Genomic DNA, 13,167 nt, shown 5'->3' with positions numbered 1-13,167 from the left:
CTCATTCTTTGTAAGCCTAGTACTTATTCTATTGGTATCTTTTGCTGAACTGCTAAGTTACAGGGACATAAATACACCAACATTAGTTGTCAAGCGTTAAAATGATAATGTTGCAAATAACAATGGTGATAAAGATGTACTGAAACAAAGTGAAATAAATTGCCGTGCTTAAGGAAAAGACTGCATTGCCCAGACCAAGAACTGAACCAACAGCCTCACAGTCACAAGCCTAACACCTAACACTACTGAGCCACATGATTTTATATACTGGGTGAGTTAAAAAGTAGTGCCCAATTTCTGAGAAGTCAGGTCTTTGTTGTTTTGCATATTATTAGCGACATTTTCGAAAGTTACTAAATCTGGATCATGAATCATGTTGTTAATACTCTTTGATACCCCAACCGTTAAAACAAGAACTAGGGGCCAAAAGTATCTCCCAATTGGGAAGTCATGCACATCAACCCTAAAACATGAATTGGGGGCTACTTTTGATTCACCCTGTATATTCCTAGAAGGCAATAGTACTTCTGAACGTCTCTTATGGCTTGTTATAACTAATATCATTAAAACAGTGGCTGGAGAATCTCTCAAACAGTGAATTCATTTATAAGCTACACACCACACATGTTTGTTTAAAATCTTTCCTCATGATAAAATAATCTTAAGCCATGACTGATCATGATTTTTAGAACTACTAAAGTATTATATTGTTTAACAGTGTTTTCTCCTATCTTCCTATATGTCTGCACGTGGGGGTGGGGATAGGACAATCTGATAAAAAGAATTACTGTAATCTTTTCATGGCGTTGCTGTTGTTGTTGCTGTGTACTCCCAGCTCTGTTCTGATTGGGTAGAATTGCGATTGAAAAACTGAAGGAATTCCAGCCATGACTATCCTGCCTTGTTTTCTTTAATCATAGGCACTTGCATGGCTATGTGGCAAGAAGATTTTGCTTCCCAACCACACAGTTCCAAGTTCAGACCCTCTGTGTGGCATCTAGGGCAAATGTCTTCTACTATAGCCCTGCGCAGATTAAAGCCCTGTGACAAGATTTTGTAGACAGAAACTGAAAGAAACCTGTCTTTTATATATATATATATACATATATATATCATCATCATCATCATCATCGTTTAACGTCCGCTTTCCATGCTAGCATGGGTTGGACGATTTGACTGAGGACTGGTGAAACCGGATGGCAACACCAGGCTCCAGTCTGATTTGGCAGAGTTTCTACAGCTGGATGCCCTTCCTAACGCCAACCACTCAGAGAGTGTAGTGGGTGCTTTTACGTGTCACCCGCACGAAAACGGCCACGCTCGAAATGGTGTCTTTTATGTGCCACCCGCACAAGCCAGTCCAGGGGCACTGGCAACGATCTCGCTCGAAAATCCTACAGGAGCCAGTCAGGCGGTACTGGCAACGGCCACGCTCAAAATGGTGCATCTCATGTGCCACCCGCACAAGAACCAGTCCAGGGGCACTGGCAACGATATATATATCTATCTATCTATCTATCTATCTATCTATATATATATATATATATATATATATATATATATATATATATATATATATAGAGAGAGAGAGAGAGAGAGAGAGAGAGGGAGAGAGACAGACAGACAGACAGACAGATAAATAGATGTGTATGCATGGTGCGGTGAATACATTGTCATCTAAATTACTCAAAAATGAAAATAACACTGACATCTCATTTTAACAGATATTTTACTCTTTTACTTGTTTCAGTCATTTGACTGCAGCCATGCTGGAGCACCGCCTTTAGTTCAGCAAATCAACCCCAGGACTTATTCTTTGTAAGCCTAGTACTTATTCTATCGGACTCTCTTGCCGAACCACTAAGTTACGGGTATGTAAACGCACCACCATCGGTTGTCAAGCAATGGTGTGGGGGACAAACACAGACACGCAAACATATACACACACATACATATATATATATATACATATATATGACAGGCTTCTTTTAGTTTCCGTCTACCAAACCCACTCATGAGGCTTTGGTCAGCCCGAGGGTATAGTAGAAGACACTCACCCAAGGTGCCACGCAGTGGGAATGAACCCAGAACCATATGGTTGGTAAGCAAGCTACTTACCACACAGCCACTCCTGCGCCTATTTAAATTGCATGAAAATAGCTTGAAATACTAAACAGTAAATTTATCCAATAAAATCGCCATTGGCTTCAACCATGGCCTCAAGACAACTTCAGAATCTTCTGCTACTCTACTGGACAGTCTCCTTGTTTAAGTTGGTGAATGCTACCATTATCCTTACCTTCAGGTCATCTCTGGTGTTACACGAAGTTTTGTTGGTCTCTCGCTCAACTGTGCCCCACATATAATAATCAAGGGGGTTGCAGTCTAGGGAGTTAGATGGCCAGATATTAGGGGTGGTGTGGTCGCAGAAATTATCTGACAGCCATAACTGGGTTCTCCTACTTGTGTGGGATGGTGCAGAGTCCTGTTGCCAGACATAGGGTCTTCCAGCAGCCAGCCTCTTGACCCAGAGCAGCACTTACCTCTTTCAGGCACTTGATGTAGGCCTCCGTGTTGAGTCTGAGGCCACATGGGAAGATGAATGGAGGCATAACGTCAGCATGATGTTGACTGGGTGTTTGATCTTTATCACTCTTGGTACAGATTACACCGTCCTCAGATTGATACCCAAACACTCTAAAATGTTTGTATTGGAGTTTCTGATGTGAATGTCAAACAATACAGCACGTTGCTTCCAAATTTCTGGCAGAGTGAGTTGTGCCATGGTGCTGGTTTTCTCAAGATGGTGCCCAACTGCCCCTACGATACTGTGTAGTCAACAAAATAAAAAAAACAAACAATATGTATGTACAAAATGAAACATAAAATGGCAGCAATTTGCCCATTGCACCCTGTATGCACACACACACACACACACACACACACACACACAGGTAAATTGATTTAACCACATTACTTCCATAGGATTATTACCATTGTGATACCTGTACATTTTTCTGAATCCACATTTTATATTACTCTTTCCATATACATACATACATACATACGTATGTATGTATGTATGTATGTATGTATGTAAGTATGTATGTATGTATGCATGTATGTATGTATGTATGTATGTAAGTATGTATTTATGTATGTATGTATGTATGTATGTATGTATGTATGTATGCATGTATGTATGTATGTATGTGTGTGTTTGTCTTTATAACTTCTCGACTCAGCAAATAACACAAATAAGTACCAAGATTAACAATAAAAACGTACCGAAGTCAATTCATGTGACTAAAATCCTCCAAGCTAGTGCCCCAGCATGGCCACAGTACAACGACTGACACAAGCAAAAAGTAAAAGGCAAGTTTAAAAGATAACTAGTTTCACCTATGTGTCCTGAGTTTTCTTTCAAAGTCAGGAGATTTGGCTGTTATTTCTAGCATGCTACATGAGCATGTAGAGGGTCTCTTGTTGACTAGTAGTAGTCTTTTTAGTATTTCTGGTGGGAGCAGTTTGAACTTTTTATCTTACCCTCTTCTTTTTCTTTATCACTTTTATTTTTTCCTCTCACTCTCTGTCTGTAGTCTGTCTCTCTCTCTCTCTCTCTCTCTCTCTCTCTCTCTCTCTCTCTCTCACTCACTCTCTCTCTTAGTCTCACAGTTTAGTTGCTGAATAACATCAGGCTTATTAAGACTTAAATCTCAAAAACAAATTTACATGCACACACGCACACACACACACACACATACACACACACACACACATGTATGTATGTATGTATGTGTGTCTGTGTATGTATGTATGTATATCTATATTCATATATTCATATACATGTACACATGCATACACACACTCACACACATATATAACAGGTTTCTTTCACTTTTCATCTGCCAAATCCATTCACAAGGCCTTGATTGAACCAGGGCTATAGTAATAGACACTTGCCTAAAGTGCCACACAGTGGGACTGAACCCAAAACCATATGTTTGGGAAACAAACTTCTTAACCACACAGACACACCTGTACCGAAATATAAAAAATTTGATGTCATAAGAATTTTGTAAATTTTTTTAAAGAACATGAAATAATTCTTTTATGGAACAGTGAATCATGAAGCACATGAAGCTATAGATAATAGCATGTATTGCCTGGATCTCCCCATTGGTTATGACAATAGGTGTTCCAGTTGGTTCGATCAATAGAACAGCATACTCATGAAATTAGCATGCAAATGGTTGAGTACTCCACAGACTCGCATGCCCTTAATGTAGTTCTCTGGGAGATTTAGTGTGATATAGGCCTGAAATTTTGGGGAAGGATAAAAGGCAAAGTCGACCTCGGCAGAATTTGAACTCAGAACATAAAAGCAGATGAAATACTGCTAAGCATTTTACCCAGCATGCTCATGTTTCTTATTTCTTTATTGCCCACAAGGGGCTAAACACAGAGGGGACAAACAAGGACAGACAAAGGGATTAAGTCAATTACGTCGACTCCAGTGCGTAACTGGTACTTATTTAATCGACCCCGAAAGGATGAAAAGCAAAACCGACCTCGGCGGAATTTGAACTCAGAACGTAAAGACAGACGAAATACCGCTAAGCATTTCGCCCGGCGTGCTAACCACTCTGCCAGCTCGCTGCCTTTGTGTGAACAATTCTGCCAACTCACTGCTTTCCAGTAAGACAAATGATATTAACATGTTTGATGAATCATTTAAGAATTGAAACATTTAATTATTTGAAATTTTGCCAAAAGTTTGCAAATTCTCTTCTCATTTGCATTTTTGTCGTTACTATATAATGAGATAACAAACCCTAGAAAATCTTGTGTAAATCTTAACGAAAATAATGAAAAATACTCATTGGAATATTTAGAATTTCACTGTCTGGAAAGTCACCTCCCATTGAAATAATTTAATCAGTGTTTGCTATGTAGCATGAGTGAATATGTGTGGCTTAGTGGTTAGGGTGTTGCACTCATGATTGCAAGAACATGGTTTCAATTCCTGGACTGGGCATTGTATTGTGTCCTTGCGCAAAACACTTCATTTCCCATTTCTCCAGTCCACTCAGCAACCCCACAATGGACTGGTGTCCCATTCAGAGGGAATTTTGTGATCTTGGTCATTTATATATGTACCATAGAAATCAGGTAAACCGGTTCCATTAGTCCTAGGAATCAAAACAGTAATATCCAGGGTTGTTGTTGTTGTTGTTGGAGGTGGTGGTGGTGGTGCTGCTGCTGGTGGTGGTGGCGGTGGTGGTTAGTGGTGGTGGTGGTGGTTAGTGGTGGTTAGTGGTGGTGGTGGTGGTGGTTAGTGGTGGTGGTGGTGGTGGTTAGTGGTGATGGTGGTGGTGGTTAGTGGTGGTGGTGGTGGTTCGTGGTGGTGGTTAGTAGTGGTGGTGGTGGTGGTTAGTGGTGGTGGTGGTTAGTGGTGATGGTGGTGGTGGTTAGTGGTGATGGTGGTGGTGGTTAGTGGTGGTGGTGGTGGTTCGTTGTGGTGGTTAGTGGTGGTGGTGATGGTGGTGGTGGTGGTTAGTGGTGGTGGTTAATGGTGGTGGTGGTGGTGGTTAGTGGTGATGGTGGTGGTGGTTGGTGGTGGTGGTGGTGGTTCGTGGTGGTGGTTAGTAGTGGTGGTGGTGGTGGTTAGTGGTGGTGGTGGTGGTGGTTAGTGGTGATGGTGGTGGTGGTTAGTGGTGGTGGTGGTGGTTCGTGGTGGTGGTTAGTAGTGGTGGTGGTGGTGGTTAGTGGTGGTGGTGGTTAGTGGTGATGGTGGTGGTGGTTAGTGGTGATGGTGGTGGTGGTTAGTGGTGGTGGTGGTGGTTCGTTGTGGTGGTTAGTGGTGATGGTGGTGGTGGTTAGTGGTGGTGGTGGTGGTTCGTTGTGGTGGTTAGTGGTGGTGGTGGTGGTTCGTGGTGGTGGTTAGTGATGGTGGTGGTGGTGGTGGTTAGTGGTGGTGGTGGTGGTGGTTAGTGGTGATGGTGGTGGTGGTTAGTGGTGGTGGTGGTGGTTAGTGGTGGTGGTTAATGGTGGTGGTGGTGGTGGTTAGTGGTGATGGTGGTGGTGGTTGGTGGTGGTGGTGGTGGTTCGTGGTGGTGGTTAGTGGTGGTGGTGGTGGTGGTTAGTGGTGGTGGTGGTGGTGGTTAGTGGTGATGGTGGTGGTGGTTAGTGGTGGTGGTGGTGGTGGTGGTGGTGGTGGTTAGTGGTGGTGGTGGTTAGTGGTGATGGTGGTGGTGGTTAGTGGTGGTGGTGGTGGTTCGTGGTGGTGGTTAGTGGTGATGGTGGTGGTGGTTAGTGGTGGTGGTTAATGGTGGTGGTGGTGGTGGTTAGTGGTGATGGTGGTGGTGGTTGGTGGTGGTGGTGGTGGTTCGTGGTGGTGGTTAGTAGTGGTGGTGGTGGTGGTTAGTGGTGGTGGTGGTGGTGGTTAGTGGTGGTGGTGGTGGTGGTTAGTGGTGATGGTGGTGGTGGTTAGTGGTGGTGGTGGTGGTTCGTGGTGGTGGTTAATGGTGGTGGTGGTGGTGGTTAGTGGTGGTGGTGGTGGTTCGTTGTGGTGGTGGTGGTGGTTCGTGGTGGTGGTTAGTGGTGGTGGTGGTGGTGGTGGTGGTTAGTGGTGATGGTCATGGTGGTTAGTGGTGGTGGTGGTGGTGGTGGTGGTGGTTAGTGGTGATGGTGGTGGTGGTTAGTGGTGGTGGTGGTGGTTCGTGGTGGTGGTTCGTGGTGGTGGTGGTGGTGGTTAGTGGTGGTGGTGGTGGTGGTGGTGGTTAGTGGTGGTGGTGGTGGTGGTTAGTGGTGGTGGTGGTGGTAGTTAGTGGTGATGGTGGTGGTGGTTAGTGGTGGTGGTGGTGGTTCGTGGTGGTGGTTAGTGGTGGTGGTGGTGGTGGTGGTGGTTCGTGGTGGTGGTTAGTGGTGGTGGTGGTGGTGGTGGTGGTGGTGGTGGTTAGTGGTGGTGGTGGTGGTGGTTAGTGGTGGTGGTGGTGGTGGTGGTGGTTTGTAGTGGTGGTGGTGGTGGTTCGTGGTGGTGGTTAGTGGTGGTGGTGGTGGTGGTTAGTGGTGGTGGTGGTGGTAGTTAGTGGTGATGGTGGTGGTGGTTAGTGGTGGTGGTTAGTGGTGGTGGTGGTGGTGGTGGTGGTGGTGGTTAGTGGTGATGGTGGTGGTTAGTGGTGGTGGTGGTGGTGGTGGTGGTGGTGGTTAGTGGTGGTGGTGGTGGTTAGTGGTGATGGTGGTGGTGGTTAGTGGTGGTGGTTAGTGGTGGTGGTGGTGGTGGTTCGTGGTGGTGATTAGTGGTGGTGGTGGTGGTTCGTGGTGGTGGTTAGTGGTGGTGGTGGTGGTGGTGGTTAGTGGTGATGGTGGTGGTGGTTGGTGGTGGTGGTGGTGGTGGTTCGTGGTGGTGGTTAGTGGTGGTGGTGGTGGTGGTGGTGGTGGTGGTGGTTAGTGGTGGTGGTGGTGGTGGTTTGTAGTGGTGGTGGTGGTGGTTTGTAGTGGTGGTGGTGGTGGTGGTGGTGATGGTTAGTGGTAGTGGTTAGTGGTGGTGGTGGTGGTTCGTGGTGGTGGTTATTGGTGGTGGTGTTGGCAGTGGTGGTAGTAGAGATGGTGGTTATGATGGTGGTGGTCATAGTCATGGTAATGGTGATGATGGTTATGGTGGTGGTATTTCATGGTGATTGTGATGGTGGTGGTGGTGGTTGTGATGTACCATCCTTCAACAATGTCACTTTGCATCCCCACATCTAGTTCATGGATTTCTTCAGCTTTTACTATTTAATTTGCTGGGTCTGGACAGAAGGAGCAGCACCCATGTCCTTCGCAGACCTTCCAAGACTGGTGGAACTGATGCCATTAATGTTCCTCTTGAACCCTTGTAAGTCAACACCTGCAGGAAAGATATGAGTGGGAATGGAATTCTGGTGGGATGATACTGTGGGGAGGAAAGACTGGGTGTCATGATAAAACATTTCTGGAAGTCACTTACCCAAAGTGCCACTCAGTAGAATTGAACCCAGAGGCTATATGCCACAAAGTTGGTTTCTTAACTATCCACCTAGGCCTGCACCCAGAACTGGGTGTATAGTTAAAGATGTTTTCATTAATTAATTAATGCTTCGTTGATATTATGGGGAAATATTTCTTTTGATTATGTAATGGAATTTCAGTGATGGCGGAAGTGGAAGTTGGGGATGGGGGTCTACACCATTAATCAGATATTTGCACCATGGAAATCACAGATTTATCTAGATTAATGAGTAATGACTAATGCCTGGTGGCCCAGATTTTTGTGTTTTTGGTTTCTGCATCTAACTCTGGAACTTTAAATAAATTATAATAAATTATGTTTAATTATATTATATTGGTTTCAAATTTTGGCACCAGGTCTGCAATTTTGGTAGAAGGAAAAAGTTGATTACATTAACCCCAGTTCACTAGTACTTATTTTATCTACTCCAAAATGATGAAAAGCAGAGTTGACCTCAGCAGAATTTGAACTCAGAATGTAAGACATGAAATGCTGCTAGGCATTTTGCTTGGTGTGCTAATGATTCTGCCACCTCACTTGACTTGTGAAATTATATTACATTAAACTATATTATAGCATTATATGATATATTTTTGATTCATTTCATTAGGAGAAGAAAAGGAGAAAAATATAAGAGTTTACATCCTCTCAGCTTGAAAAACTGGCTGCAACATATTTTATGTAGTTGAGTAGTATGTCCTTAGTTATGACATTTAATCAGTCAGAAAGTTACCATTGGTTTCACATCTACTATTGCATTTGGCAATGTAGATAACTCATCAGACCTACTGATCAGAAGCACATAGCTTCTTCACTATTGAAGGTAAAAGTACAGAATTAACTGGAAGCTACTGGACAATCTGGGCCTTACCGTAACAAAAGCAGTCAGTGCAAACTTTGCTTGGCTAAGAGGACAATGATATAAAAAATTCACATGATCTGGATGCCTTCTTGTCCAAAAGTGAAATTTTCAGCCAATGCCCTCATGACAGAAAATTCATTTTGGAAATGTGGGTCTTCCCCATTTACAGGCTAGTTAAAGAAAAACATGTGCACAAACCAACCCAGTTGCATAGAATGTGTTTTATTTGTTTTGGTCTTTTTTCACCTCCAAACTTTAATTTTATTTCCAGTAAACTATAAGATTCTGGGTAGCACATAGCATCTGGTAATATAGGCAATGAGTCACCTATATACATACATACATACATACATACATACATACATACATGCATACATACATATGTACATATGTACATACATACATAGAGCTTCTTTGAGTTTCCATCTACTAAATCTACTTAATGGTCTACTCGAGTGATATAATAAAAGACACTAGCCCAAGGTGTCACACAGTGGGACTGAACCCAAGACCACATAGTTGAGAAGCAAGTTTCTTGACTACTCAGCCATGCCTCAGCATATCAAAAAGTAATGAGAAACTATGTGGTGGTGGTAGTGGGGGGTTTGGGGGTTGGGTGGGGATGATGGGGTGGGGTGGTAGTGGTGATGGTGATGGTGGTAGTGATGGTGATGGTGATGATGATGATGATGATGATGATGATGATGATGATGATGATGATGACGACGATGATGATGATGATGAGGAGGAGGAGGAGGAGGAGGAGGCTGACAAAGACGATGATGTATAGAATGCTGATTGTTGTCTACATCAGTGTAATGTCAGGCTGCCTTAAAATGCCGATCATTACTTACATTAATGTCAGTCTGTCTAGAATGAGATGTGTCAACAACAACAACAAAAATAATAATAATAATAATAATAATAATAATAATAATAATAATAATAATGTCAGCACTGTATCAGATTGCTTTGGAATGCAAACTCTTTTGAATGTCACAATTCTTTTATTTTTTTATCCCCCACCCCTTAAAGTTTGTCGGGGGGGGGCCTTCATAAAGAACTAAACAGATGAGTATTCAGAGTGATTAACCTAAAACTTTGTTGACGTAGTTGCTGTTGTGTCTGATCAAAGGCATTCCAAAAGTGACCACCATGGCTTTATCAGGCTGTTGTTATCAGATGTGGTTGAGTAATTAAGAAGCTTGCTTCCCTACCATGTGGTCTTGGGTCCAGCTGTACTGTGTGATGCTTTGGGCAAGTGTCTTCTACTATAGCACCAGGTCAACCAAAGTCCTCTGAGTGGATTTGGTAGATGGAAACTAAAAAAAGCTCATTGCATGTGTGTGTGTGTGTATGTGTTCATCCCCCACCACTCTTTCACAACTAGTGTTGGCTGTGTGGTAAGTAGCTTGCTCACGAACCACATGGTTCCGGGTTCAGTCCCACTGCGTGGCACCTTGGGCAAGTGTCTTCTACTATAGCCTCAGGCCAACCAAAGCCTTGTGAGTGGATTTGGTAGACGGAAACTGAAAGAAGCACACACACAGATATATATGATGATCTTCTAGTTTTTGACTACCAAATCCATTCACAAGGGTTTGGTCAGCCCAAGGCTATAGCAGAAGACACTTGTCCAAGGTACCACACAATGGGACTGAATCCAGAACCATGTTGTTGGGAAGCAAACTTCTTACCACAGAGCCATGCCTACCCCTATGTAAAACTAATTTTAAATGCAGTAAAAACAATTCCTGTCTAGAGACACAGACATGGCTGTGTTGTTAAGAAGTTTGCTTCATAACCATTTGGTTTCAGGATCAGTCCCATTGCATGGTACCTTAAACAAACGTCTTCTACTAAAGATCCTGGTTGACTAATCCCAATCCAAGCCAGTTCTTATTTGAAACTGGTGTGGTGGACTCTCTCATCATTTCAATGCACAAAGGTTCAGCAAGAGACACCTTGGTACTGATGTCTTTGGTTGCTGAACAATTATTATAGTGGGTTTGTTTTGTGTAGAGCTATTACTACTCTTTCCTTCTTCAACCTTGTTTTGGTCAGGTGCACAATGTGACATGAACCCAGTACTTATCAGGATGCAGGATTTGAATAGATGGTTAGCTAAAGACCTGAAGGGCCTCCTCTATCCTGAGTCTGTTGGGGTGTCTCTGAGCGGACCTTTTTCCAGAAGCAAATCTGTGACATGGTAATTAACTTATAGCTGGGACCCTACTGGGTGCTACTACTCTGAATCAGAGTACACCTACGAATAATAGTTGCTAAGAGATGGTCACACACACCTCAAAACCTGAAACTCCTGAACCAGGCCCTACCATCAGATGCAGTTTACAGTCTTGCCTAGGACATTTGGAATTACCATCTTTTTAAATGGCTCAGATCCATGTCTTGTTCCTTGTTTAAAAGATATATTGTAACTTTAAAAAACTACAAAAAATCCACAAATCTTTATAGCTTTTAGTTATCTTCATTTATTTTTGCTGTTATATTTTGTTCCAGATGATTATATATTTAAGAAATCTTTGATAATGCTAGCTTTATGATGTGATTATTGTATCAACAGCTGTGCAAACAGGATTTTCATGACTATTTCATGTCAATATTTGTGGTTTGAAGTGGCACACACAATGAAATATCAATATATATTCTTTTACTTTTGTCAGTCTCTGCACTGTGGACATTCTGGGGCACTGCTTTGAAGGATTGGTTGAACAAATTGACCTCAGAGCTTATCAAGCTCTACAAATCTTCCAGGATGTGGCTCATATACCAGGCTGTAGTTTCCGGCTTGGAATTTATGGAACCACCGTTGACACTGTGCTTATTGTCCAATCCCTATATACTGTACTAATATTCCTTGCACTTTCTGTTAGGACACATCATATACTCTTTACTTGTTTCAGTCATTTGACTGCGGCCATGCTGGAGCACTGCCTTTTAGTCGAGCAAATCGACCCCAACACTTATTCTTTGTAAGCCTAGTACTTATTCTATCGATCTCTTTTGCCGAACTGCTAAGTTACAGGAACATAAACACACCACCATCAGTTGTCAAGCGATGTTGGGGAACAAACACAGACACAAACATATACACATACATACACATATATATATATATATATATATATATATATATATATATATATATATATATATATATTTATGTATATGTATATATATATATATATATATATATATATATATATATATATATATATATATATATATATATATATATATGTAAGGAACGACCGTGCGAACTCAAAAAAGGAGAAATGGTGACGGATGAAAAAACAGAGGACTCCTTTTATTTAAACGTGTCACACGGTCGAACACACAATATTATATATCAAATGATGATATACAAAATATGTTATGCGACGATAACATAGATGACCAGTAATGAAAGACCACAACCGTATTAGATGAATAACAGAGATATTTATTGTAGCGTTAAAGATGTATGTCTGTGTGAGAGTGTGAATGCGACATATAAGAACATAATCAAAGACAGGCCGTCATACAAAGAAAAGTGTGTATGTGAGTGATACATGTATGTGAGTTATTACAGCAGATGGAAAGAGAGTCAATAACACGTGAGCAATTATACCAGTTCTTTAGTACACTATAGGAAAAGTTATGTATGTGAAAGTGAGGAGAGGCTGAGTGTGGCAGTGCTGATCACTAGTTGTGATGTCGTGGCATCGATGCCGGGCCGTGATTCTTGTTATACAGATGTTCGTCGTTCGTCGTTTGGCAGAGCTTATCACTAGTTGTCACTAGTTGTGTTTTGGCTTCGATGCCAGGGCCTTGAGGACAGACGTTTATCGCAGGCTGAGATCTCTTGTCTGTTTATTATGTGGTGAAGCTAAGTCACCTAACAGAATCGAAGAGAGAGATGTGCTGCGGTGGTTTGGTGTACATAGTAAGTCATGTTGACGCTGGTGGTGTAGAGGCTGCTTGGTAGTAATCGTGTTGGTCATGACGATGATGCTGGATAGTAGTCGTAGACTCTTGTTGCTGATGTGGCGACGGCGGTGGTCATCGTTGGCTGGACGAAGCTGTTGAAGTGGTCGCTGGCTAATTGTTGCTGCTCCTGTCGTGTTGTACACGGAACAGTCTCTATAGAGAAACTAGACCGAGACAAATTTGGCTGCCGAGTTAAAGCTATTTATAACAAACTATAGGCTCCCGATGGCTTCAGTTTAATACTCTATCACGTGACCTTATTAGGGGCTGTGATTGGTCAGTT

Source organism: Octopus bimaculoides, chromosome 21 (assembly GCF_046866305.1).
Source record: "Octopus bimaculoides isolate indiv1 chromosome 21, ASM4686630v1, whole genome shotgun sequence".
NCBI classification, from domain to species: Eukaryota; Metazoa; Mollusca; class Cephalopoda; order Octopoda; family Octopodidae; genus Octopus; species Octopus bimaculoides.
The sequence above is the reverse complement of the archived record's forward strand: the minus strand, read 5'-3'. Positions refer to the sequence as shown.